Below are 27,568 nucleotides of genomic sequence, written 5' to 3'. Positions count from 1 at the left end.
TTCAGGCATTGAGTTCCAGACACCAGCACCCTCTGGGTGATGAAATGTCCCCTCATATCTCCTCTAAACCTCCCCCAATTACTTTAATTCTATGCCCCTTGGTTGTTGACCCCTCTGCCAAGAGAAACAAGACCTTCATATCCATTCTATCTCGGCCCCTCAATTTTATACACCTCAACCAGGTCTCCGCTCAGAGGCCTCTGTTGCAAAGAAAACAGATTCAGCATCTCCAAACTATCCTCATAGACAAAATTCTCCAGACCAGGCAACATTCTTGTAAATCTCCTCTGCACCCTTTCCAATGAAATCACATCTTTCCTGTAATGTGGTGACCAGAACTGCACGCAGTACTCCAGCTGTGGTGTAGCCAGTGTTTTGTACAGTTCAAGCATAACATCCTTGCTCTTGTATTCCATGCCTTGACTAATATCGGCAAGTATTCCATATGCCTTCTAAACCACATTAACTACCTGGCCTACTACCTTCAGGGATCTGAGGACCTGCACTCCAAGGTCCCTTTATTCCTCTACACTTTTCAGTGTCGTACCATTTAATGTGTATTCCCTTGCCTTGTTAAACCTCCCCAAATGCATTACCTCACATTTATCTGCATTGAATTCCATTTGCCACAGTTCTGCCCACCTGACCAGTACATTGATTATCATCATCATAGGCGGTCCCTCGATCGAGGACGATTTGCTTCCATGAGTTCACAGGTGTTTCGATGAAGGACCCGATGTTCCAGTCCTGAATCCAATTGAGGGGGTGGAAGATGCCTTTGTGTGGATTTTTTTAACGTGAGGTGACCGTTGCACCCCAGCCACCACACGGGCTTGACAGAGCTAGGTCTTGGTCCAGTGGCAAGGGTTAACCAAGACGACATGAGACCAGCTCTGCTGCACGGACCTAGCGTGCAAACATATCACAGTGTGGGCTGGGCCCGTGCTGACCCTGGGCCCTCGGTTCTTCTGGGCCCCGTATCCTCATCTGTCGCACCTCCTCCACGATCTGTCGCCGCTCCTCCACCATAAACATTCACCGCATCGCGCCACAAACACTCACCGCTCATCCGCCCCGACCTTCCCACTCCTCTGCACCTGGGCCCTGCCGATGTTCCTGCTCACGCTCCAAAATGACGACCAGGGTTTTGATGACGTCACTCAGACGCCCATCTCAAAAACGTCGGTATTTGTTTAAATACCTTAAAAATGTTAACATATATGTAATAAAGCTTGAAGCACCTCCCGGAATTCCTTCTAAGATGGGATTATGGTTTGTTGATCCAGGTTCCAGAATCCATGGAGAGATGTTACCCGTGGTATAAGGTGGTGTGGCTGGATTCCGATGGACTGCATGGATAGCTTACCAACTTCGCTTGTTGCTTTAGTATCATCGCGCTGGTCCCTCGGAGAACAGTGTGAAGTGGTGGGAGGATCAATGTGGCCAGGATTCGTGTCCTGGTCAATATTTATCCCTCAATCAACATCACAGAGACAGTTGATCTGGTCATCATCACACTGCTGCCTATAGGAGCCTGCCATGTGCAAATTGGCGGCTGTGTCTCCCACACTACAAGAGCGACCGCACTTCAAAAAGTACTTCATTAGCTGCAAAGCGCCTTGAGACATCCATTGATATCTTCCTGTAGTCCGCCACTATCTTCTTCATTATCAACCACTCAGCCTATTTTAGTGTCATCTGCAAACTTCTTACTCATACCCTCAACATTTCAGTCCAAATCATTGATGTATACCACAAAAAGCAAGGGACCCAGCACTGAGCCCTGCAGAATCCCACTGGATCACAAAATCACCCATCAACCATTACGCTTTGAATCCTGCCTCTGAACAAATTTTGGACCCAACTTGCCACTTTGCCCTTGAATCCCATGGGCTCTTACATTCCTAACCAGTCTGCCAAGTGCGACCTTATCAAAAGCTTTGCTAAAGTGCATATACATTACATCTTACACTGCCCTCAACAACCCTCCTGGTTACCTCCTCGAAAAATGCAATCAACTTAGTCAGACATGACCTTCCCTTGACAAATTCATGTTGACTATCCTTGATTAATACATTTCTTTCCAAATGAAGATTTATCCTGTCCCTCAGGATTTTTACAAATAATTGTAAAAGGTTCAGCTGACCAGCCTGTATTTACTCAATCCCTTTCTCCCTTTTTAAACAAAGGTATAACGTTAGCAGTGCTCCAATCCTCTGGCCCCGCACCTGTAGCCAGTGAGTATTGGACAATGGTGGTCAGAGCCTCTGCTATTTCCTCTTTTGCTGCTCTTATCAGCCTGAGATACATTTCATCCGGGCCTGGGGAATTATCCACTTTCGAAGCTGCTGAACCACCAATACTTCCTCTCTCACTATGTTTATTTCATCTAATATTTCACACTTCTCCACCCTCATTGCAAAGTCCACATTGCCCCTCTCTTTTGTTAAATCAGATGCAAAGTATTCATTAAGAATCCTACCCAAATCTTCTGCCTCCGCGTACAGATTCCCTTTATGGACTCTAATCGGCCCCACTCTTTCTCTACTTATCATCGTGCTCTTAATGTATTTATAAAACATCTTTGGGATTTACCAGATTTAATTGCCAACATTCTCTCATGCTCTCTCTTTGCTTTCCTGATATATTTTTTAATTGCACCTCTGCACCTCGAGAGTTTCTGCAGTATTGAGTTATCGGTAGCTGTCATCAGCTTCCCTTTTTTTCGTTAGCTTTCCCTGTATGTCCCCTGACATCCTGGGAGCTCTAGATTTGTTAGTCCCATCTTTGTTTTAAGGGGACTTACTTGCTCTGTCCCCTCAGGATCTCCTGCTTGAATGCCTCCCACTGCTCTGACACTGATTTACTAGCAAGTACCGTTCTCAGTCCACTTTGGCCAAATTCCATCTCAGCTCAGCAAAATTGGCTTTACCCCAATTGAGAACTTTTATTCCTGGTCCCCTTTGTCCTTTTCTATCACCACCCTAAACCTTACTGAGTCTGATCACTCGCATCAAAATGCCTCTCACTGATACCCCTCATACGTGCCCCTCTTCGATCACAAGACCCAGTCCAGAACCGCCCCTCCGTTGATGGGCTTGTTACATACTGGATAAAGAATTTCTACTGAATGCATTTTAGGAATTCTCCACCATCTGTGCCATTCACACTCTCATTTTCCCAGTTAATATTCGGGTAGTTAAAATCCTCAACTATTACAGCTCTATCGGTTTTGCACTTCTCAACATTCTGTCCATATACTTGTTCTTCTATCTCCCTCGAACTGCCTGGGTGTCTATAGTGCACTCCCAGTAGTATGATCGCCCCTTTTTTTTCTTTAATTCAACCCACATGGCCACGTTTCATGACCCCTCTAACACATCTTTCCTTTTCACAGCTGCAGGATCCATCAATAATCTCTCACAACTCAACTGAAAGCAGCTGGAACGTGCAGCTTTGAGAGGGGCTTTCTGCACCTTCAGGGCTGGAAACTGCAGAGTTTGAATGTCTACCGAACGGTTCAGAATATTCAGCAAATATAGCAGGACTGGGAGACATTGTGCTTTGTTAATACTGAACCAGAAATGCACATTATTCAATGCTTCTCATATTTAATTGAGCACGTTTTCAGCTGGTTTTGAAACGGGAACCTTTTGCGTGTTAAGCGAATGTGATGACCACTACACTACGGAACCCACGCTTTCAAAGCAGACTGCAACCTGAATGCAGCAACTTAGACCGCTCGGCCATCCTGACTGCTCAATATTATGTGTGGCCACCTGCAGTTTGATTTTGAACTTTTGTGTCCTGTCACATGAAGTAAATGAGGACAGCAGGCGTATCTCTGCCTGACACCGGGTAAACAGTGAGACAGACCTTGGAGCAAGGGTCTGGTTATTGTGAAACAGCAAAGAAAATATTAATTCTGGAATTATCCAAAGGAACAGGGACCTCAACATGATTTAAACACGCAACTTTCTGATCAAGAGGCAGACACACCACCGCTGCACCACGAGGCCTAAACACTGAGTCTGAGATGTTCGTCTATATGAAGGGTCTGCAATAAAAGGGGCTTTAAAATCCCCGCCCATTCCCACGGGGTGTCAGAAGCAGTACTCACCTGCCAGTCACCATATGTTTATTTGTTAAACTTTTGTGTTGCTTTCACGGGAAAGCATCATTAATTAACCCATCACCTTCTTTTGCACAATGAAAGAAATGCTAACTGAGGGAGAATCGATACTTTAATCAATAAATACAGCGAATGCTGGAAATCTCAGCAGGTCAGGCAGTATTTGCTCGTAGACGAAACTCAGCTCTGATTGTTCATCCACAGCAAGTTTAAACATAATGCTTACACTTGGGATCGAACCAGGGACCTTACACGTTTTAAGCAAACGTGATAACTACTACACTACGGAAACCTCTGGCAAAGCAGCCCCAACAGAGGGGAGCTGACCAGTGAGCTCCCTCTGTGCTGATCGGGAATGTGCTGGCTCACCTTAAACAACTTCTGTCCCACACTCAAAGCTCTCAATCCTTCTCCTCCGCTGCCTTTACAGAAATGTCACGGATCACCCAGCCACCGTGTTCACTTCCACATCATCACAGTGGGGCCACAGAGGCTCCTACCGTCTCCCCGCGATCAGCGAACACACCCAGTTTGTAAAATTAAACCCCGAACACCTGTCCGGCAAAGGGCAGGAGAAGCGGGAGAGTGTGTCAGCTCATTCTGTAACAGATAGTAGTGGGGTTATTAACGGCGATTACAGCAATCATTAATCCTCTCACACACCTCAATTATTTTTCTGCGATGAACTGATTGAGAATGGAAAGAAGTTTAATGCTCGAGATCTTAACCACTCGACCATAGAACAGCTTCGATAATTTGTATAAATATAAAAATATATATTTATTTATGGACCTGAATATCAACGGCTAGCTGCCGAGACCTCATGGCGCGACGGTAGTGCATCTGACTTTGAGCGAGAGAAATTGTTCCACAGTGACACCCATTTCATCTTTTGTTCCCTTTTAAACACTAGAAACTGAGCCAGGGGAATAAATAGAGAAACCAAAGCTCAACGATACAGACAAGAGGAAGAGCGAAGGGGAAATACTGTCCCCACCCAGAACTAATGCAGAAACCCCTCTGCTGCGCTCAGGGTGGCCACCCACAGCCTGGATACACTAACGTCCCAACAGCTCATTGACTGTCGGAGTGGGACCGTGCGGCGCTTCAGAAGACAGGTCGAAAAAGCAATGTCACTGAATCGATCTCATGTGCTCCTTCTGCCAAGAATAGCTACACACAAAAAATGCTTTTATAAAAGTTACACCTTATCTCCAAGTTTGTCAAAAAGTTAGCTTGTTGGTCAAGGGGTATGAGTATCGTTTCTGGCTTGTTAATTGAAATTTGCGAGAGATCCCGGCCGAGCCCACTATTCTGCCGCCAATTTTGAAATTACATCGAACTTTTGCAAAGAAGGACTTGCATTTCTGGAACAACTTTCAGGAACTCATGATGCGTTAAAGCGCTTTACAGTCGTTGAGTTATGTTTGAAGTGTTGTCGTGTGGGGAAAGATGTGCCCAAATCACCCCACACGAACCTCAACTCTTTGCGAAGGAGTTCGGTGCAAATTATCAGGGACTTGGACTTTCTTTGAATGAGTTCTGCTTGTACCTGTATTCAAGCTTGAAACAGCAACTAGGCTTCCATCTCACGGGAGCAGCGTGTAGCGGTTCGCGAGTCGGTGACGAGGTTTGGGGTTGATGTGCGTCACTTTCAATCTTTGAAATTTCACCAAGCAAAGAAATGATGAATCCAACTGTCGCTGTAATCCTTTTGTTCAGGTTTAATCACAGGAATATCTGCAGTCAGGAGATGAAAAGTAATTAAAACCGACGACTGGCTTTGGGACAATCAGTATACTTTGTCACAGACAAGGCACCGGAAGGCTGGAAGGTAGATCTCACCGGTTGTGGGAGATCTGGTTGGCGGTGACATGGAAGTGGCTGCAGTGTGCGGGACCAGACTGCTTCCATGCATCCACAATGAATGTCCCTCCCTTTATTTGGTAAAAGTACAACTGAGAGTGGACAAGTTCCATCCAGGTCGGAGCAATCTGAAGCTTTAACTGACTGAAACCCTGGTTTGGGATGTCTTGCAGTTTACATTTAAGTTAGTTTCTGTGGCGCAATGGGTTAGCGCATTCAGCTGTTAACCGAACGGTTGGTGGTTTGAGCCCACCCAGGGACGAAGCCTTTAACTGTTTTCCTCGAGGATTCGGTGCTGCACAGTTCCAGGTTGTCATTGTGCGTTTTGGCTGCACGAATATATTCCGCAAACATTGCCAGTGAGTTCCCACTCCAATACTTTTATGAACATTTAGTTCATGGAAAACGATAACAATTTTTTACATGGACCATGGTCCTCCATCCAGTCCACGAGAAATAAATTACGTTACTGGGTTTAAAGGAACTGGTGGAAATTGTCTGACCGATCGTTATGGCTTTGCTCAGATTCTGAGAGTCAACAGTTTGCGAAGAATTATCTCATGGCCAATGCCTAGCATGAAAATGTCTCTCAGCATTTGTTCTAGGAATCCCTCAAATTCGTAATGTCCTGCGAGGCGCCTTAATTCGGCGACATAGCTCGCCACTTCCTGGCCCTCCGACCGTTGGCAGGTGTAGAACCGATACCTCGCCATCAGAACGCTTTCTTTAGGATTTAGATGCTCGCAGACCAGCGTACACAATTCTTCATAGGATTTAGTTGTTGGTGTCACCAGAGCTAGAAGATTCTTCATGAGTCCATAGGTTGCTGCCCCACAGACGGTAAGGAGGATCGCCCTTCATTTGGCAGCGTTCTCGTCGCCTTCCAGCTCATTGGCCACGAATTATTGGTCGAGTATCTCCACAAAGGCTTCGCAATCGTCCACTTCTGAGAACTTCTCCAGGATACCAACTGTTCCTTGCATTTTTGCGTGGTTGTTCATTGTCTCGTCGCCAATTGATACGCTCATAATAAAGGATGAAACTTAGTATTGTGAACACTGAGTAAGTGTGACCTTAGCTCCTTTAATAAGACTCCAGAGTACAGGTACCTCATGGGTGGCCTGCTTACATACCGTGCTCCCAAGGGATACTGGGATCCCTTGGGACTCCGACAGGTAGGCCCTCTGATGATGGTGTGCACAGGTTGTCAAGGGTTAAATACATAACACAAGATGTGAACAGAAATCAACCATCAAAAGTCCTGTCATTAACCGCAAAGGGTTTCCTGCAATTTTCTGATCGCAAAGCGCTTTCAGTCCTTGTCCTTAAAATTGCAGACGTGGAAATTGGGGAGTTTAATGGCTTTGAAAGGAGGACATTGTTGTTTGGTGCCGTTCTGGTCAGAGAAATGTTTGTGAAATGAACTTTTTGCAGAGAGAGGGATTGAGCATTTCAGCTTGTTGCTGAACTCTTCTCTCTGGGCACTGAGCTCAGCAGCAATTTCTGTCGTGTGGAGGTTATCACATTTCCTTCACACGTGAAAAGTTCCCGGTTCAAGCCTGCGCAGAAACATTATTTCTCAAACAAAAACGTGTCTGCAATAAAAACTGCTTTGGATGCATTGTTGAATGAGCAATGCACATTTAAAACCAGTCTCCTCCAATACAGATTGTGTAAAATCAGATCGGGGATAAAACTTCATCAAGGATTAAAGTTTCATGAGTTATTAAAGTTCACTTTTTGAAGTTTTGACTGTCCCTGTCAGCATTTCATTCATTCTGTGAAACAACACTTTCGGTTTACACCAGCGGATCTCAGCTGCATTTGAAACCCACAAACAACTCATTAATGATTCGCTCTTCCCAAGTTCCAGAGCTCAGAGGGTTATTGTCCATCCCTGGGATACAAGCTACCTCGGACCCGGACCAAAGCTCCCCGTACACCGAGCACAGGCTCAGGAAAACCCCGGGGGAGAGGTTATCCCGGTCACTGGGCCTTCCAGCAGCCCTGAACAACCGCCCGGTCTGAAACTTTCCAGAGTAATAACTTGTATCTGGAACATCTAACAGTAAGGACGGCCGAGCGGTCTGAGGCGCTGCTTTCATTATTTGATTAAATTATCAATTCTCCCTCAGTTCGCATTTTTATCAGTGTGCAAAAGAAGATCATGGGTTCATTAATGATATTGACCCGCGAAAGCAACACAAAAGTTTAATGAAAAGTAATCGACCAACGTGGGGCTCGAACCCACGACCCTGTGATTAAGAGTCTCATGCTCTACCGACTGAGCTAGCCGGGCTTCTCAACATTTACCCTGTCAATCCCCTTCAGAATATTGTCCGTTTCAATGAGATCACCTCTCATTCTTCTAAACTCCAGAGAGTATCGGCATATTCTACACAATCTCTCACCATAGGACAGTCCTCTCATCCCAGGAATCGGTCTGGTAAACCTCCATTGTACCACCTCCAAGGCAAGTGTATTCTTCCTCAGAAAAGGAGACCAAAACTGTGCGCAGTACTCCAGGTGTGGTCTCACCAGGACCCTGTACAATTGGAGCAGGATTTCCTTACTCTTGCACTATGGGCGGAATATTAGGTGCTATGGTCCGAATATCCTGATTTTCTGCTGATTCTACGGTTGTATAAAAAGTTATTGAAATTCGACAGTCACTCGGCAAACATATTTGTATTTCCTTCAGTGTGCAACACTGATGGATGGATTAATGATGATTGAAACAATTATTCAGTATTTCACAGACTTGAATTATATTTGTCAACTTGCTCTGCAAAAATGCTTTCCCTGACCAGGAATCAAACCCAGACCACGGCAGTGAGAGCACCGAATGCTAACCACTAGACTACCAGGGAACACTGCTTGCAGCCTCTGCGATAGCTTTAAATATAGTCAGCTTACAATCACAGCTGAAAATTGTGCGGTGACACGGGGTGTAACTGGATTTGCTGGGAGCAGCGTGGAGGCCCCGACCTGCGTGAGAACACCAGTGGCAGGTCGGGGCCATAAAAGGAGCGGTGAGCGGCGGCCTGGGAGCAGCGTGGTGGTGTACCACGGCAAGGTACAGTGCGAGCTGGTGCAGGAGGGCGACGGCAGCGAAGAGTAACGTCATCAAAGTCCAGGTCGGTGATTGGAACGTGGGCAGGTACAGCAGGAGCAGCGAGAGACTGGGGAGGGATGTGATCGGGGCCCAGGGGCAGCGTGAGTTCAGGGCCAGGGGTCCAGGGGAAGCACGGGCCAGCCCACACTGCGATATGTGTGGGCACTGGGTCCATGCAGCAGAGTTGGATAACACTTGCCACTGGACCAAGACCACGCTCTGTCAAGCCCGTGTGATGGCTGGGGTGCAACGGTCACCACACGTTAAAAAAATCCACGCACAGGTATCTTCCACACTTCAACATGCAGTTCGGGATCTGGAATATTAGGTCCATCATTGAAACACCTGTGAACTCATCCTTTTTTGGCGTGGAAGCAAGTCATCCTCGCTTCGAGGGACTGCCTATGATGATGATGAACTGGATTTGCTGCAGTCCGGAGGCAGCAGGTGAAGAAAGCGGGCGTGAGAGGGTGAGTGACAGGTGGGCACTGCTTCTGATGCTGTCTGACCCACAGTGGGAGTGGCCGGGGATTTTAAAGCCCTTTCATTGCACCAATGCAGGGTAAATGAAACTGTGTTTCAGGAACCTTCATGTATACAAACATGGGCATCCTGCACTATAGACCTCGTGGTGCAACGGTCGTGTGTCTGACTCCAGATCAGAAGGCTGTGTGTTTATATCACGTCGGGGTCACTGTACTTTTCCATATTGTTCTTCCGGAATTGAGATTTTTTTTGCTGCATCACAATTTACTTTCCCATCCATCTTTGTACCATCAGCAAACTTGGCTCCATTACACTGGGTCCCTGTATCCCTGGGATAGGGGAGGGAAGACACACCGGGGAAGTGTGAGCTTGTGGACCGGAGAAGTTGCAGCTGCTGGAGCTCTGCGTTTTATCGGGGAGGGACGGGGGGAGAGCCCGCCGAGCGACCGGAGAAGCTGAGAAGCTGCTGTGCTTTTCATCGGGATTGACACTGTTTAAAAATGGCAGAGTGCCAAGTTTTCTCTCCCTACTGCCCATGCGCAAAGGTGCCGGCAGTGTTTTCGGCGCAGGCATTTGGTTCCGCCCCCCACTTCACCATTGACACCATGCCAGGACTCCGGGGACTGTACACAGCGGCGAGGATGGGGCGAGTTTTTCCCCGCGCCATTTCCAGCGTGCAAAGTCAGTGCGCCGACAAAACTGCTTGGGGAAAATCTAGCTCTTAAAGAGTAAGGAGTACACTGAAGGAAATACAAATATGTTTGCCAAGCAACTGTCAAATTTTAATAACTTTTTATACAACCATCGAATCAGCAAAAAACAGGGCACTCGCCCCATAGTACCTAATATATAGCCCACAGTACAAGAGTAAGGAAGTCTTGCTACAATTGTACAGGGCCCTGGTGAGATGAGGACAAACTTCTTCACTCAGAGAGTTGTCAACCTGTGGAATTCTCTGTCGCAGAGTTGTTGATGCCAGTTTGTTAGATATATTCAAGAGGGAGTTAGATGTGGCCCTTATAGCTAAAGGGATCAAGGGGTATGGAGAGAAAGCAGGAAAGGGGTACTGAGCTGAATGATCATCCATGATCTTATTGAATTGTGGTGCAGGCTCGAAGGGCCGAATGGCCTACTCCTGCACCTATTTTCTATGTTTCGATGTTTCTATGTCCTGCTACTGCTTCTTTAACCATGGATTCCAACATTTGCCCAACCACAGATGTTCGGCTAACTGGTCTATAGTTTCTTGCTTTTTGTCTGCCTCCTTTTTTAAATAGGGGCATTACATTTGCAGTTTTCCAATCTGCTGGGTCCTCCCTAGACTCCAGCGAGTGCATGTCCACAGATCCCTGAAAGTAGCAGGCCAGGTCGGTAAGGTGGTTGAGAAGATATATGGAATGATTGCCTATATTAACCGAGGCATCGAATACAAGAGATGGGGTCGGTGGGGCAGGTTAGGTCACAGCTGGAGTACTGCGTGCAGTTCTGGTCGTCATATTACAGGAAGGACATGATTGCACTGAAGATGGTGCAGAGGAGATTTACGAGGATGCTGCCGGGAGAGGAGAATCTTCGCCATAAGGACAGATTAGAAAGGCTGGATTTGTTTTCCATGGAACAGAGACTGAGGGGAGACCTCATTGAGATATAGTGGATAGAAAGGACCGATTTCCCTTAGCAGAGGGGTCAACAACAAGGAGGCATAAATTTAAAGTAATTGGTCGAAAGTTTAGAGGGGATATTTCTTCACGCAGAGGGTTGTGGGGGTCTGGAACTCACTGCCTGTAAGGGTGGTAGAGGCAGAAACCCTCAACACATTTAAAAAGTGCTTGGATGTGCACCTGAAGTGCCGTAACCTGCAGGGTTATGGACCTTGAGCTGGAAAGTGGGATTAGGCTGGAGAGCCTCTAGTTGGCCGGCGCGGACACGATGGGCCAAAATGGCCTCCTTCCGTGCTGTAAGCTTCTTTGATTCTATGAACTCATTTGCAAAGAGTTGAGGTGCGTGTGAGGTGATTTGGGCACATCTTTCCTCACATGACAACATTTCAAAGGTACTTAACGGCTGCACAGCGCTTTGAGGCGTCATGAGTTACTGACAGACGCTGCAGAAATCCAAGTCCTTCTTTGCAAAATTTCAATCCAATCTCAAGGCTGGTTTGGGATTTGAAGCCAGGATCTTTCTGCAAATTTCAAGTAACAACCACGAAGCAAGGATCATACCCCGAGACCAACAAACTACCTGCTTAGCAAATGTGGAGATAAGATGTAACCATTATTGAAGCATTTTTAGTGTATATTGCTATTCTTGATCAGAGGAGCACATGAGATGGAATCAGTGACTTTGCCTTTTCGACATGTTTTCTGAAGCACCGCACGGTCCCACTCCTGCAGTCAATGAGCTGTTGGGACGTTAATGTATCCATCATCATCATCATCATAGGCGGTCCCTCGAAACGAGGATGACTTGCTTCCACGCAAAAAGGGATGAGTTCACAGGTGTTTCAATGAAGGACCCGAACCACATCCCAAAGGGTGGAAGATGCCTGTGCGTGGATTTTTTAACGTGTGGTGGCCGTTGCACCCCAGCCATCACACGGGCTTGACAGAGCGAGGTCTTGGTCCAATGACAAGGGTTAAGCGAGACGACAGGCGACCAGCTCTGCTGCACGGACCGAATGCACACACATATCGCAGTGTGGGCTGGCCCGTGCTAACCCTGGGCCCCTGGCCCCAAACTCATACTTCCGCTGGGCCCCGATCAAGTCCATCTACAGTCTCTCGCCGCTCCTTTGGCCCGATCTCGCCGCTCCTGCTGTATCTGCCCACGCTCCAATCACAGACCTGCACCTTGATGACATCACTCTTCGCTGCCGCCGCCCTCCTGCACCAGCTCGCGCTGCTCCCTGCAGTAATCTCCCGGGACCTCCAAGCTGCTCCCAGGGCCGCTCGCCGTTACTTTTATGGCCCCGACCTGCCGCTGGTGTTCTCCCGTTAGTGTATCCAGGCTGTGGGTGGCCACCCCGAGCGCAGCAGAGGGGTTTCTGCATTAGTTCTGGGTGGGGACAGTATCTTTCCCCTTCTCTCTTCCTCTTGTCTATATCCCTGTGCTTTTATTTCTCTATTTATTCCCCCTGTCTCAGTTTCTAGCGTTTTAAAAGGAACAAAAGATAAAATGAGTGTCACTGTGGAACAACTTCTCTCACTCAAAGTTAGATGCACTACCGTTGCACCATGAGGTCTAGGTAGCCAGCCGTTGATATTCAGGTTCATATATAAATATATATAAATATATCTATATGTATCATAACCGTTCCCTGATGGTCGAGGGGTCAAGATCCGGCGCACTAACCTGGTTTAAATTCTCGATCAATTCATCGCATAAAAATAATTGAGGTCTGTGAGACGATTAATAATTGCTGTAATCACCATGAATACCAATACTTTCTGCGATAGACCGAGCTTACAGACTATCTGGCTTCTCCTGCCCTTTGCCGGGCACGTGTTCGGGGTTTAATTTAGTAAACTGGGCGAGTTCGCTGATGGCGGGGAGACGGTAGGAGCCTCGTGGCCCCACTGTGAGGATGTGGCAGTGAACACGGTGGCTGGGTGATCCGTGACATTTCTGTAAAGGGCAGCGGAGGAGAAGGATTGAGAACTTTCAGTGTGGGACAGAAGTTGTTTAAGGTGAGCCAACACATTCCCGATCAGCGCAGAGGGAGCTCACTGGTCAGCTCCCCTCTGTTGGGGCTGCTGTGCCAGAGGTTTCTGTAGTGCAGTGGTTATCACATTTGCTTTGTACGTGAAAAGTACACGGTTTGATTCTGGGTAGAAACATTATGTTTAAACTTGCTCTAAGGGAACAATCGGAGGAGAGTTTAGTCTCCTGGAAAATGCTGCCTGACCTGCTGAGATTTCCAGCATTTGCTGTCGTTATTAGCTATTTATTCTCCTGGTAGAATGGCTCCCTTATTCCTGAATTGCTCTTTATTTAACCAATAAATAGATAACTTTCAGTGGGAGAAAACGGATCCACCGGGGACCTTTCGCGTGTGAGGCCAACGTGATATCCGCCACACTGCAGCCCATCAAAGGGTGAGAAACCACTGAATATAAAGGATGAGCTCACAAATATCGGGGGCAGTGCAGTCTGGTCAACGTCAAACCCCCCTTTCTTATTCAGCAGAGGCATGAACGGAAGTCAGATGCCACAAAGTTTAATTAAAGATACAAATACAAGTAAAACTTCCAAATCTTTTCACTGTAAAATTCTTTCACTTGATTTGAAATCCTACTGCGTTGAATCTGAAAATGATCACCGTGGGATTTTATCTTCGCTGCTGATTCTAATTTCTCTGCACGGAAGGAATAACCGGTGCTGTTAAATTTGACAAAAGTTGCCCCAGATTCCTGGTGACATCGGCAATACAGTGTGTAAAATGGGTCAACATGCTGAAGAACATAAGAACAAAAGAAATAGGAGCAGGAGTCGGTCATACGCCCCTCGAGCCTGCTCCGCCATTTAATACGATCATGGCCGATGCGATCATGGACACAGGTCCACTTCCCTGCCCGCTCCGCAAAGCACAGGACAAATGATTGAAGTATCGACCGTCCCTCAGTTAGCATTTCTTTCATTGTGCAAAAGAAGGTGACGGGTTAATTAATGATGCTTTTCCGTGAACGCAACACAAAAGTTGAAGAAAAAAACATACGGTGACTGGCAGTTGAGCGTTGCTTCTGACACGTGGGGGGAATGGGAGGGAATTTCAAGCCCCTTGAATTGTGAAAGCTTCATATAGAGGAACATCTCAAGCACATTGTGTCGGCCTCGTGGCGCAACGGTAGCGTGTCTGACTCCAGATCAGAAGGTTGCGTGTTCAAATCACGTCGGGGTCACTGTTCTTTCAGAATTATAATTTTCTTTGCTGTTTGGCAATAACCAGACCCTTGTTCCAAGGTCTGTCTCATTGTTTCCCCGGTGTCAGGCAGAGATACGCCTGCTGCCCTCATTTAATTAATGTGCCAGGACACAAAAGTTCAAAATCAACTTGCAGGTGGCCACACACACCGCCGAGCGGTCGAAGGTGCTGTGATTAGATCGCAGTTTTCTCTGGAGGTGTGGGTTTGAATACAACTTCTGACATTTCTTGTTTTTAATCATAAAACGAAACTCATTGTTTGACACCACGACCAACTCCTTAAAACTGGGATTCAGCAGTTCACCTGCTCGCTTAACATTTCCGTCTGACCTGGTGCTGAAAGTGGAGATGTTTCCGCAGTGTCGCGGTTTACACGTTCGCCTCACACGCGAAAGCTCACCAGGCGGGATATTTTCTGTAGCTTTCCCCTCATGCATGCTCAGGGGCGAGTTTGTTCTCCTGTGAAAAGTTCATAAGATGATAAGCATGTAAGAATTAGGGGCCGGAGTACGCCATTCGGCCCCTCGAGCCTGGTCCACCATTCAAGAAGATCCTGGCAGTTCCTCGACAGCAAGTTTAAACATCTGGGGCAGAGCCAACAGGCGACTGTCTGCATTCAGTGAGAGAACGGTCTGTTTGGCAGAAGCCTGGCGAGCTCAGTCAGTGAAATATAAGACTTTTAATCTCAGGATCGTGGTTTCGACACCAACATTGGACATTTACATTTTTCATAGAATTATAGAATGATCGAAGTTTGCAGCATATCAGGTGGGCATTTTGGCCCATCACTTCCACCCCGGCCAATAAGAGGCGATCCAGCTTCATCCCACTTTCCAGCTCTGGGTCCATAACCCTGCAGGTTACGGCACTTCAGGTGCACATCCAAATACTTTTTACATGTGGTATCTGCCTCCGCCATTCTTTCAGGCAGTGAATTCCTATCCCCCACAAACCTCTGCATGAAGAATGTTACCTTCAAATCCTCTTTAAACCTTCTACCAATTACTTTAAATATATGCCCCCTGGTTGTTGACCCCTCTGCTATCCACTATATCTCGGCCCCTCATAATTTTATACATCTCAATGTTGTCGCCCCTCAGCCTCCTCTGTTCCAATGAAAACAAACCCAGCCGATCCAATCTGTCCTCATAGCTAAAATTCTCCACGCCTGGCAACATCCTCGTAAATCTCCTCTGTACCCTCTCGTACAATCACATAATTCCTGTAATACGGTGACCAGAACTACACACAGTACTCCAGCTGTGGCCGAACCCGTGTTTTATACATTTCAAGCATAACCAACCTGCTCTTCTATCCCATGCCTCAGCCAATAAAGGTAAGCATTCCGTGCGCCTTCTTACCGACCTTATCCAACTGGCCTGCTACCTTCAGGGATCTGTGGACATGCACTCCAAGGTCCCTTTGTTCTTCCACACTTCTCAATGTCCAACCATTTAATGTGTGTTTCTTTCCTTGTTTGCCCTCGCCAAATGCACAGCCTCACACGTCTCTGGATTAAATTAGTATCACCTGAAAACGTATTAATCATACCTCCTATATTTAAGTTTTGATCATTGATGTTGCCACTAAAAGCCAGGGACCTAGCACTGAGCTCTGTGGAACCCCACTGGAACCATCCTTCCAGTCCCAAACACTCCCATCAAACATTACCCTTTGCTTCCTGCCTCTGAGCCAATTTTGGATCCAACTTGCCACTTTGCCCTGGTCCCATGAGCTTTTACTTTCGTGACCAGTCTTCCATGTGGGAACTTGGTGAAAGCTTTGCTAAAATCCTTATACACTACATCATACTCACTGCCCTCATCAATCCACTTGATTACCTCCACAAAAAATTCAATCAAGTGAGTCAGACAAGACCTTCCCTGAACAAACCCATGCTGACTATCCGTGATTAACCCATGTCTTTCTAAATGCAGAAATTAAATCATTGATAAATTTTATCCTGCTTTCACGGGAAAACACCATTAATTAACTGATGATCTTTGTTGTGCATGTATAAAATAAGTATACATCCTGTACACTCAATGTACAGTTACATAAGACCATTGGATGCATCTTCACACTGTATACACTATGCTTGTACCACCAGAGGGTGCAACTGGTGGAGACCTCGGGGTCACCTGTACACGACAGGTAACCAGGTATAAAAGGGAGCTCACAGTACTGTACCCTCACTCAGGAGCTGCAATAAGTGGACGAAGGTCACCACAGTTCAAGTACAATACCTTACCTCGTGGAGTCATTACTAGAGTGCTTACAAACACAATAACCGGTGACGAGAATACGAATTTCCATGTGACAATGGATAACCTTGGCACGTTTGAACAATTCGCCGATGGGGAAGATTGGGAGGCCTTTGTGGAAAGGCTTGAACACTTCTTTATTGTGAATGACGTGGGGGGAGACGACCCGACATCGCTGGCTGCTAAGTGCTGAGCTATCCTGCTCAGCAGTTGTGGGCCCACCGTCTATGGCCTTGTCAGGGACCTGCTAGTCCCAGAGAAGACAATAACATATGTGGAGCTCGTAACGCTGATACAGGAACAGCTCAAACCTATAGAGAGCATCCTCACAGCCAGACACCGGTTCTCTCCCCACCGGTGGATCCGAAGGCCAAGAAATCGCAAAATATGCTGAAGACCTGAGACGATTGGCTGCCCCATGTGATTTTAGCGATCACCTCACCGAAGTACTAAGGGACATCTTTGTTAATGGAATCGGTCACGAGGGCCTTCTCCACAGGCTGTTCTCTGCGGACACCACGGTCACCCTGCAAAAGGCAATTAATGTGAGCCAGGCGTTCATGATCTCGGCCTGCGATTCCAATTGGATGTCTCACCCCCAGGACTCTAACCCAGCAAGTACTGTGAACGGAAAGTTGACTTTTAGAGGCAGGGCTGCTGCTAGCAGTCTCTCTCAGGGAAGAGAGAACAGAACACCGAGTCCCAGAATCCTGAGTCCGCCACATGGGGCCAACCGGCCAACCCCATGCTGGCGCTGTGGAGGAAATCACAGGGCCCACCAGTGCCGCTATAAAGACTATACTTGCAAAGGCTGTAAAATGAAGGGCCACCTCCAGCGAATATGCAAGAGAAATCATACTCACCGAGTCGATGAAGAGTTGGCTGATCATCCGGAGTCCAGCGACGATGAGGTGTACGGAGTGTTAACCTGCACCACCGAGAGTTCCCCGGTGAAAATGGAAGTTGAAGTCAACTATATTCCAGTCACGATGGAGGTGGACACAGGGGCGAGCCAGTCACTGATGAATCAGGCAGCCTTTCAGAAACTCTGAGACAATCCAATCGAACGACCTAAAATGATCCCGATCGAAGTGAAACTGCTGACCTACACAAACGCTACATCCCAGTCGTTGGCAGCGTGGATGTCCAGGTGTCCCATGGCGGCGAGATGCACAGGTTACCTTTGTGGATCGTTGCTGGGGATGGTCCAAAGCTATTAGGAAGAAGGTGGATGAAAAAGATCACTTGGAGCTGGGAAAAGCTCCAACCTCCAGCGATCGACATCCCCCATTACCCGAAGTTGGTTCCAGCACAACACCTGAAAAACCAACCGCCCCACTCGACTGTGCGGCGACGACACAGACCGCTCAACCCAACGGTGAGATGATCCAGCCCAAACAACCAGACCTCACCTTCCAGGCTCCAGTGGCAGGACTCCAGAGAAGAAAATTCACGCAGAAGATAACTTCCTGTCATCCGTGGCAGAGCCTGGGGAGAAAAGGATCACCGCAGCCTACCCCATGGAGAGAAAGAAGATTGCGTCTGAACCACGAGGTGAAGGGCCTGAAGTCAAGATGGCGGCAGCCACACCACAAGGGAGCAACACGTGATGCCGAGCTGCGAACCGGATTGGGGTAAAGATTGAAAGACCCTCTTAAAGGAGACCGGCAACCCATCACAATTAAAGGGACAGTTCCACTCTTTATACAGCGATGATGGTGACACAAATGTAAAAGATGTAACTGACATTTTCAAGTTTGTAAATGTAACAAATCATGATAAGTCGGGCAATTGCGGTCAGAACCAATGTATTGTGAGAGTAAACGAAGTGATGACGTGCGATGCTGGGATTTACAAGCATGCCGACAAAACCAAGGGCAACCTCCCGTCAGCACCCAGGTCCCGCGTCCATGTAGCCTGCCCCTCCGGGACCAATGTGATACCCCAGAGAGTGTGGCCACACACAGAGGGAGCATACCAGCTGCAGGGCCAGTGATCAGCGGACGGCAAAGGCACCACGACCAGTACCCTGCCCCCGATCGGCTCTAACTCTCTGGCCACCAGGGCCAGTACTGGCAGCGAGCGGATATCACCCTCCTGCCCTCCCAACGGGACCTGGGATGACCAGGCTCCCACTATCGTTGAAGAGCAGCAGGGAGACACCGCAGCCCTCAAAGGAGGACAAGGAGGCCACACACTCCTGTGGTTCTGCCCATCACTAGGCAACGGCAAAGGCTCTGAGACTCAGCCAGGTGAGCGATCTGAGCCCACCCAGCTGGCAGGGGACACAGCTCCGTCATCAGACATTCTGGACGCAGTCTGGTTACTCTGGAACTAGTGTCCTCACCCACCTGCACCTACACAACCCAGGGGCAAGTCTGTGACACCACGTATGTACCTTACCTGTAAAATGTACTTGTTCCACTTCTGCAGAACCCAAACAGTGATGTAACTAATCCGATGTTGTTTTGTTCTTTCTGTCTGTACAGGTTTGCACATGCAGGTGTTGAGCCACACACAGGGTCGATGTATGGGGGGGGAATGGATGTATGTATCCATGGACACACATGGATCACATCCAGAACCCACACAACCCCCACTGCAACCTCCAACCATCCACTGCTGAACATTTCCCAATGTCGTGGTAATAAGGACTTGGGGGTCCACAGGGAGAGAACCAAGCCAAAGCATAGACAAGGTGCAAGGGCTTTGGGCACTCAAGTCTCGGGCCAGAGCACACAATGCAAAGGCCAGTGGCACAAGACTTAGGGGAGAGTGATGTTGTGTCTGTATAATATAAGTATCCTCCCTGTACACTCAATGTATAGTAACATAAGACTACTGGATGTACCTTCACACTGTATACACTATGCCTGTACCACCAGAGGGTGTAACTGGTGGAGACCTAGGGGTCACCTGTACACGACAGGTAACCAGGTATAAAACGGAGCTCACCATCCTGTACCCTCACTCAGGAGCTGCAATAAATGGACTAAGGTCACCACAGTTCAAGTACAATACCTTGCCTCATGGAGTCATTACTTGAGTGCTTACAGACACAATAGAAAGAGATTAAACATTAAATGGTAGGACATTGAGAATTGTAGAGGAACAAAGCGACCTGGGAGTGCATGTCCACAGATCCCTTAAGGTAGCAGGCAAGGTGGATTAGCTGGTTAAGATGACATACAGAATGCTGGCCTTTTTTAGCCGAGGCCTAGAATAAGAGAGCAGGTGGATTATGCTTGAATATAAAACACTGGTAAGGCCACAGCTGGAGTACTGCGTGCAGTTCTCGTCACCACTTTACAGGAAGAAGACTGTGATTGCACTGGAGACTTACAGAGGAGATTTCGAGGATGTTAACGGGAGTGGAGAATCTTAGCTATGAGGACAGATTGGATAGGCTGGGGTTGTTTTTCTTGGAACAAAGTGGGCTGAGGGGAGGTATCATTGAAGTGTATACAATTATGAGGGGCCTTGATATAGTGGACAGAATGGGCCCATTTCCCTTAGCAGACGGTCAACAACCATGGGGCATAAATTTTAAGTCATTGGTAGAAAGTGTAGGGGGGATTTGAGGGGAAATTTCTTCACACAGAGGGTTGTGGGGGTCTGGAACTCACTGCCTGAAAGGGTGGGAGAGGCAGAAACTCTCACCACATTTAAAAAGTGCTTGGATGTGCACCTGAAGTGCCGTAACCTGCAGGGTTATGGACCGAGAGCTGGAAAGTGGGATTAGGCTGGAGAGCCTGTTATTGGCCGGCACGGTCACGATGGGCCGAAATGGCCTCCTTCCGTGCTGTAAACTTCTGATTATATAATTCGATGAAAAATAATCACCAAACGTGGGCTCGCACCTCTGACCCTGAGATTTAGAATCTCATGATCTACTGACTGATTTAGCTGGGCTTCTGCAAAATGTACCTTTTTGTCGTTGATTACAGCTCTGCCCCAGATGTTTAAACTTGCTGTCGAGGAACTGCCAGGATCTTCTTGAATGGTGGACCCGGCTCGAGGGGCCGAATGGCCTTCTCTGGCCCCTAATCCTTACATGCTTATGATCTTATGACATTTCACAGGAGAACAAACTCGCCCCTGAGCATGCATGAGGAGAAAGCTCCAGAAAATAATCCCGCCTGGTGAGCTTTCACATGTGAGGCGAACGTGTTAACCGCTACACTGCGGAAACATCTCCACTTTCAGCACCAGGTCAGACGGAAGCGTTAAGCGAGCAGGTGGACTGCAAAATCCCACTTTTTAGGCGTTGGTCGTGGTGTCAAACAATGAGTTGCACTTAATGATTAAAAACAGGAAGTGTCAGAAGTATGATGTGAACCCACACCTCCAGAGGAGACTGCGACCTAAACACAGAACCTTGGACCGCTCGGCCATCCTGACTATTTAGGGCAATATGTGGCCAACTGCAGGTTTATTTTGAACTTTGTGTCCTGTCACATGAAATAAATGAGGGCAGCAGGCGTATCTCTGCCTGACATCGGTGAAACAGTGAGACAGACCTTGGAGCAAGGGTCTGGTTATTGCCGAACAGCAAAGAAAATATTAATTCCCGAATTACCCTGAAGAACAGTGACCTCGACGTGATCTGGGGTCAGACACGCTACCGTTGCGCCACGAGGTCGATACAGTACATCGGAAATGTTTGACTATATGAAGGTTTCACAATCCAAGGGGCTTTAAAATCCCCGCCCATTCCCTCCGGGTGTCAGAAGCAGCGCTCACCTGCCAGTCACCGTATGTTTTTTTGTTCAACTTTTGTGTTGCTTTCACGGGATTGCATCATTAATTAACCCGTCACCTTCTTTTGCACAATGAAAGAAATGCTAACTGAGGCAGAGTCGATACATCAACCATTTTTTTCTGTGCTTTGCATAGAAACATAGAAACATAAAAACAAAGAAAACAGGTGCAGGATTAGGCCATTCGGCCCTTCGAGCCTGCACCACCATTCAATATGATCATGACTGATCATTCACCTCAGTACCCCTTTCCTGCTTTCTCTCCATACCCTTGATACCTTTAGCCGTAATGGTCACATTTAACTCCCTTTTGAATATATCTAACGAATTGGCCTCAACAACTTTCTGTGGTAGAAAATTCCACAGGTTCAGAATTCTCTGAGTAAAGAAGTTTCTCCTCATCTCGGTCCTAAATGGCTTACCCCTTGTCCTTAGACTGTGACCCCTGGTTCTGGACTTCCCCAACATCGGGAACATATTCCTGCCTCTAACCTGTCCAATCTCATCAGACCTGTATATGTTTTCTGCGATCCCTTCTCATTCTTCTAAATTCCAGTGAAGAAAAGTCTAGTTGATCCAGTCTTTCTTTACATGTCAGTCCTGCCCTCCCGGGAATCAGTCTGGTGAACCTTCGCTGCACTCCCTCAATAGCAACAATGTCCTTCCTCAGATTAGGAGACCAAAGCTGTACACAATATTCCAGGTGAGGCCTCACCAAGGCCTGCGTCTGCGCACATACAGAGGCTGAATTCCAGGACATAGTCGACGTATTTACTGAGGCGTATGAAAGCATGGGCCTTACGCTAAACATCCGTAAGACAAAGTCCTCCACCAGCCTGTCCTCACCGCACAGCACTACCCCCCAGTCATCAAGATCCACGGCGCGGCCATGGACACCATGGACCACTTCCCATATCTCGGGAGCCTTCTATCAACAAGAGCAGGCATCGACGACGAGATTCAACACGGCCTCCATGCGCAAGTTCAGCCTTCGGCCAACTGAGGAAAAGAGTGTTTGAAGACCAGGCCCTCAAAACTGCCACCAGGCTCATGGTCTACAGGGCTGTAGTAATACTTGCCCTCCTGTAAGGCTCAGAGACATGGACCATGTACAGTCGACACCTCAAGTTGCTGAAGAAATATCACCAACGATGTCTCCGCAAGATCCTACAAATCCTCTCGGAGGACAGATGCACCAACATCAACAGCCTTATTCAGGCTAACATCCCCAGCTTTGAAGCACTGACCACACTCGATCAGCTCCGCTGGGCAGGCCACATAGTCCGCATGCCAGAAACGAGACTCCCAACGCAAGTGCTCTACTCGGAACTCCTTCATGGCAAACGAGCCAAAGTGGGCAGCAGAAACTCTACAAGGACACACTCAAAGCCTCCCTGATAAAGTGCAACATCCCCACTGACACCCAGGAGTCCCTGACCCAAGACCACCCTAAGTGGAGAAAGTGCATCCGAGAGTGCGCTGAGCACCTCGAGTCTCAACGCCGAGTGCATGCAGAAATCAAGTGTAGACAGCAGAACCTGTCCCACCCATCCCTTCCCTCAACGACTATCTGTCCCACCTGTGATAGGGTCTGTGGCTCTAGTATTGGACTGTTCAGCCACCAAAGAACTCACTTTAGGAGTGGAAGCAAGTCTTCCCCGATTCTGAGGGACTGCCAATGTAGATTCCAAAATTCATGAAAACCCCCCAGTGTTTGGACTCACTGAAAAGGAAATTCGATTTAGGCCTATTAAAAATAAAGTTTGGGATTCCAAAAAGCATATGGAGGAAATCTACAATTCTTAACCAAGTTTGGGATTTTAAAAGACATGTTTGGGCCTGTGGAGAAAAGCTGCAGTGACAGAGGGGTGGGATTTAGAGTTTGGATATTGTAGCTAATCAGTTTGTCTGGGGGAGCTCTTCAACCATAGTCAGGCTCCCAGAAAACATTAGCATTTAAACAATCGACCACGGAAGAAACATTATCCACCCTACCCACAGGACCCAAATGTCACATCCATATTCCAACACCTTTTCAACATGTATAGAAATATCTGGCTCAGCTCAGACTTCCCGAAGCCAAAGCAGTGCTATTACAATGGACAAGAGTTCATCAGTTCATAAAGAAGGAGTATCACCGTCCCAAAGTCTATCAACACCAGATTAAAACATTTAATCAAGTCTCAGTTAGCTAGTCCGCCAAAACTTATACAAAGAAGACTACTTAAATCAATGGGCAGCAAAACTTAAACAAAAGAAACGTTAGATTTGGCACGAAGATTAAGGAGCCTCTCAGAGTATAACTGGGGGCCTATCGTACCAAGAGCAACCTATTTTCCTGACTATTACTTTGGAACAACAAGATCAAGATCGAGAGCACACGGCGAGATATAACACAGGAAGAGACATCACGACATCAGAGAAAAGAACTTCAAAAAACCAATCAGTGGAACATCAATACCAACTGACTTGGTAACAGGCATCAACCGGACCACCGCGACCGATGGACCCAACCAGGAAAATCAACCACGAGAAAACCGGGGTTCACGCAAGTGTTCCACTCTACAATTTGTGCCTCGACTGTCCAGCTGGTAAAAATTACCGAAACAACTTAAAACCCGATTGATGACAAAGGATACCGCCTTCGGGACAATCAGAATACTTCGTCACAGACAAAGCACCGGAAGGCTGGAAGGTAGATCACACCGGTTGTGGGAGAGCTGGTTGGCGGTGACATGGAAGTGTCTGCAGTGTGCAGGACCAGACTGCTTCCACACATCCACAATGAATGTCCCACCCTTTATTTGGGAAAAGTACAACTGAGAGTGGATAAGTTCCATCCCGGTCAGAGCAATCTGAAGCTTTAACTGACTGACACCCTAGTTTGGGATTGTAATGTCTGTAAACATGTAATGCTTGTAGCTCCACACTGTGGATGTGGACGTATTGTGTACTGCAACTGTACAGTTAATCATTAAACAGACCAGGCTCTTTCCGGAGAGTTCCGAGAGAGCAGACTGCATGTTAGGAAGCTGTGTGTGCTGTGCTCTGTGAAGATATAACAGGGATGTCTCGCAATATGTGCATCTATCAGTCTCTGTGGTGCAATGGATTAGTGCGTTCAGCTATTAACTGCAAGGTTGGTGGATCGTAGACCATTCAGGAACAAAGCCTTTAATTGTTTTTCCCTGAGGATTCTGTGCCGTGCAGTTCCAGGTTGTCATTGTGCGTTTTGGCTGCACGAATATATTCCGCAACCATTGCCAACTGTGCTGTTATCAAGTTATACCAACTGTTACTTGCATTTTCGCGTGGTTGTTCGTTGTCTCGTCGCCAATTGATACGCTCATAATAAAGAATGAAACTGAGTACTGTGAACAATGAGTAAGTGTGACATTAGCTCCTTTAATAAGACTCCAGAGTGCTTATATACCATGCTCCCAATGGATGCTGCAATCCCTTGGGATTCCAACAGGTCGGCCCTCTGGTGGTGGTGTGATACAGTTGGCCAAGGGTTAAATACATAACACAAGGTGTGTTATGAAATCAACCATCAAAAGCCCTGTCATTAACCACAGGGGTTTCCGGCAATTTTCTGATCGCAAAGCGCTTTCAGTCCTTGTCCTTAAAATTGCAGATGTGGAAATTGGGGAGTTTAATTACTTTGAAAGGAGAATATTGTTGTTTGGTGCAGTTCCGGTCAGAGAATTGTTTGTGAATGGAACTTTTTGCAGAGAGAGGGATTGAGCATTTCAGCTTGTTGCTGAACACTTCTCTCTGGGCACTGAGTTAAGCAGCAGTTTCCGTAGTGTAGCGGTTATCTTGTTTGCCTCACACGCGAAAGGTCTCTGTTGCGAGCCTGGGCGGAAACATTATTTGTGAAGCAAAAGCTTGTCTGCAATAAAATTGAACAAAAGCAGTCCAGGGTACATTGTCGCATGAGCAATGAACATTTTGAAACTGATCTACTCAAATACAGAGTGTGTAAAATTAGATTGGGGATAAAACTTCATCAAGGGTTAAAGTTTCACTAATTATTAAAGTTCAGTTGTTGAAATTTCGATTGTCCCTGTTTGCATTTCTTTCATTCTGTGAAACAACTCTATCGGTTTCTTCCATCAGATCTAAGTTGCATTTGAAACCCACAAACAGCTCATTAATTATTCGCTCTTCCCCAGTTCCAGAGCTCAGAGGGTTATTGTCCATCCCTGGGATGTAAGCTACCTCAGACCCGGGCCAAAGCTCCCCGTGCACCGAGCACAGGCTCAGGAAAACCCCGGGGGAGAGGATATCCCGGTCACTGGGCCTTCCAGCAACACTGAACAAGCGCCCGGTCTGAAAATTTCCCGAGTAATAACTTGCAACTGAAGCATCAACAGTCAGGATGGCCGAGCGGTTTAAGGCACTGCGTTCAGGTCGCAGTCTCCTCTGGAAGCGTGGGTTCAAATCCCACTCCTGACATTCAGTGTTTTTAATTGCAAACTCATTTGTTTTGACACCACTCTGAAGTGCTTTGGGACATCCATCTGACATAATAAAATTACTCCACTTCAATTACAAACGGTGATATCAAAGTTACTTCCCAAACCGGGAAACGATCCCGGGTGGCTGTAGCGAAAGGAATGGTTTTGTGAAGCATTGAAAGGTGCCCTGTAAATATCCCGCATTGCTAATTTAAACTCACGGTTATAATTTGTTTCAGTGCAAAAGAAGGCAGGCTCGAAGGGCCAAATGGCCGACTCCTGCTCCTGGTTCTTGTGTTCTTATGCAGAGCACAGAACAGATGATTAAATTATCAGCTCTCCCTCAGTTCGCATTTCTTTCATTGTGCAAAAGAAGAAAATGTGTTCATTAATGATGTTTTCCTGTGAAAGCAACATAAATTTTAAGGAACTGTAATCGACGAACATGGGGCTCAAACCCACGACCCTGAGATTAAGAGTCTACCGACTGAGCTAGCCAGGCTTCTCAACATCTACCCTGTCAATCCCCTTCTGAATATTGTCCGTTTCAACGAGATCACCTCCGATTCTTCGAAACCCAAGAGAGAATTGGCATATTCTACACAATCTCTCATCAAAGGACAGCCCTCTCATCCCAGGAATCAATCTGTTGAACCTCTGTTGAACCACCTCCAAGGCAAGTGTGTCCTTCCTCAGATAAGTACTATGGGCGAATATCCTGTTTTTCTGCTGATTCTACTTCCTCTTCCTTTGATAGTCCTTCTCTGTACATTCTGTATTCTGCTTGGTTCTCTGCTGAAATATGAGCCTGAAGTTTATCACAAGCTTCCGTTTTTGTGTTTTAGTTGATCTTCATTCATCCACCGAGCTGTAGCTAGCTATCATGCTATTTCTGCACCCTGCATGAGAACGTGTCTAGTCGTTACCCGATCTATCTCCTTTTTGAAAGTCTCCCAATGTGCATTTACTGTTTTACCGAGAAATCTTTGGTTTCAATCTACCTGGGCCGGATCCCTTTCAACTCATAAAATTAGTCCTCCTACAGTTGGGTATTTTCACACATGATTATACCTTCTCCTTTTCCATAACTACTCTAAACCTAATGATATTGTGATCACTGTTTCCTCAATGCTCCTCCACAGAAACATGCTCTACTTAATCCATTTCCGAGATCCAGAACTGCTTTCTACCTCATCGTGCTGGAAACATACTGATGGAGAAAGTTCTAATACAGATTTCAGGAAATCCTCCCCTGCATTTTCCCTTTGCATGGTTATTTTCCCAGTTTACGTTGAAGTCCCACATTATCACGACAGATCTTGAATCTTTCTGCATTTTATCTAAATTTACACCTCTTTATCCTTCCCACTATTTGGTGGCCGATAACATAATCGCTCATCTAACTTTCTGCAGGCACATTCATTTAAAAAAGAATGTCGGATGGGAATAGGGCCACAAATCAATGGACAAGATTAAATCACATGGAGCGAAGGAAAAATTGCATAAATTATAAAATAATTACTTTGCCTCTGTATTTACCAGGGACACAGGGCATTGGACA

At 46.9% G+C, this 27,568-nt stretch overlaps 4 non-coding genes across 4 annotated transcripts; 3 read left to right on the top strand and 1 right to left on the bottom strand.

Moving 5' to 3' along the window:
• The first annotated feature begins 6,186 nt into the window (after positions 1-6,186).
• trnan-guu (transfer RNA asparagine (anticodon GUU)) lies at positions 6,187-6,260 on the top strand. The gene has a single exon. It is a non-coding gene; the product is annotated as a tRNA-Asn (tRNA).
• Positions 6,261-8,224: 1,964 nt separating this feature from the next.
• On the bottom strand, positions 8,225-8,297 carry trnak-cuu (transfer RNA lysine (anticodon CUU)). The gene has a single exon. It is a non-coding gene; the product is annotated as a tRNA-Lys (tRNA).
• Positions 8,298-14,425: 6,128 nt separating this feature from the next.
• trnaw-cca (transfer RNA tryptophan (anticodon CCA)) lies at positions 14,426-14,497 on the top strand. Its single transcript has one exon. It is a non-coding gene; the product is annotated as a tRNA-Trp (tRNA).
• An 11,425-nt stretch (positions 14,498-25,922) lies between these two features.
• Positions 25,923-26,005, top strand: trnal-cag (transfer RNA leucine (anticodon CAG)). Its single transcript has one exon. It is a non-coding gene; the product is annotated as a tRNA-Leu (tRNA).
• Positions 26,006-27,568: the final 1,563 nt, after the last annotated feature.

The sequence above is a fragment of the Pristiophorus japonicus genome, unplaced genomic scaffold, assembly GCF_044704955.1.
Source record: "Pristiophorus japonicus isolate sPriJap1 unplaced genomic scaffold, sPriJap1.hap1 HAP1_SCAFFOLD_332, whole genome shotgun sequence".
NCBI lineage: Eukaryota > Metazoa > Chordata > Chondrichthyes > Pristiophoridae > Pristiophorus > Pristiophorus japonicus.
Note: the sequence above shows the minus strand (reverse complement) of the source record. Positions and strands in the feature narration are given on the sequence as shown.